The sequence below is a fragment of the Oryctolagus cuniculus genome, chromosome 8, assembly GCF_964237555.1.
Source record: "Oryctolagus cuniculus chromosome 8, mOryCun1.1, whole genome shotgun sequence".
In the NCBI taxonomy this organism is placed as follows: domain Eukaryota; kingdom Metazoa; phylum Chordata; class Mammalia; order Lagomorpha; family Leporidae; genus Oryctolagus; species Oryctolagus cuniculus.
Window position 1 is genome coordinate 48340970 of NC_091439.1, and position 1813 is coordinate 48342782.

A 1813-nucleotide genomic window follows, 5' to 3' on the forward strand; every position below is an offset into this window, starting at 1 on the left:
TTTTTAAAGATTTATTTATTTGAAAGGCAGAGTTACAGAGAGGCAGAGAGAGAAAGAGAGAGAGAGAGAGAGAGAGAGAGAGAGACACAGAGAGACAGAGAGGTCTTCCATTTGCTGGTTCACTCCCCAGATGGCTACAATGGCCAGAGCTGCGCCAATTTGAAGCCAGGAGCCAGGAGCTTCTTCTGGGTCTCCCACACAGGTGCAGGGGTCCAAGGACTTGGGCCATCTTCTGCTATTACTTAAAAACAGAAAGAAAAAATAACCAATGTCTATGTTAAATTTTTGGATATTGTTACTTGTAACCCCTGAAAACAGTCATTTGCAAAATAGTTTCTGAATTTCTACAAAACAGTTTCTGTGGAAATTCAGGGTATTTCCAATTGTGTAATTTAAATAAAATGGTGTTGGGGTGTATGTTTGGCACAGTTGTGCCTTGGGGTGCTCACATCTCATATTTGAGTCCCTGAGTTTGAGTTCTGGCAATTTTCCATCCAGCTTCCTGCTAACATGCATGTTGGGAGGCAGCTGATGTGCCTCAAGTACTTGGGTCCCTGCCACCTACATGGAGACCCTGAATGAGTTTTGGGGTCCTTACTTGTTCTTGCCTAACCCTGAGTGTTGTGGGCCTTTGAGGTGTGAAACAGCAGCTGGAAGATCTTCGTGTGTTTGTCTGTCTTTATATCTCTTTGCCTTTCACATCAAAATCGAAGGATAAAAGCAGTGATGTTACTGGTAATACCTTTTTTTTTTTTAAAAAAGATTTATTTATGTATTTGAAAAAGTTACATAGAGAGAGAGAAGAATAAGAAGGAGAAGGAGAAGGAGAAGGAGAAGGAGAAGGAGAAGGAGAAGGAGAAGGAGAAGGAGAAGGAGAAGGAGAAGGAGAAGAGAGAGGTCTTCCATCCGCTGGTTCACTCCCCAATTGGCCTCAATGGCTGGAGCTGGGCCGATCTGAAGCCAGGAGCCAGGAGCTTCTTACAGGTCTCTCATGCAGGTACAGGGGCCCAAGCACTTGGGCCATCTTCTGCTTTCCCAGGCTACAGCAGAGAGCTGGATTAGAAGTAGAGCAGCCAGGTCTCAAACCGGTGCCCATATGAGATGCTGGCACTGCAGACAGCGGCCTTACCTGCCATGCCACAGTGCTGGCCCCAATACTATCTTAGAGAAAAAAAATGAATTGAAAAATCGTATGCAATCAGCAGTACATATCTAGCAAATGTGCAACTTTGATTTGAACACTTTTTTTAGTAAAAATGAGTGGAGATTGTAATAATTATGCGTTAGTCTTAATTCATATTTTCAATTAAGAATTCAAAAGAGTTTAGAATCTCTAGTATAGATTTCTTTTTATTTTTTAACGATTATTTTAGATTAAAGAGACAGAAATCCCTTAACTGTTAAGTCAGTACCCAAATGCTGGCAACAGCCAGGCCTGTGGAATCCAGATCTACTTTAGTGAGAGAAACCCAACTACTTGAGACATTGCCTGCTGGTCCCAAAGCTGCCAGGACAGGGATCTATAGGGAGCAGAGGCAGAAATAAAGCCTAGGCACTCAAATAAGGAATGTGGGCACCCTAGACAACACCTTAACCTCCATGTCAAATGTCTGTTCCTAGTTCTAATTTCTTGAGGTATATTAAAAAGTACACACAAATAGACAAGTATTTGAATTTTTATTGATATTATTTCAGAAAAAGCAATATAATATTCAGCATTTTAATATTACTATATCAATATGCTGACATTTATATATATTAAGTAAATACCTCTAAATGAAATATTTACTAGCCTATACAGATATAACTTCTG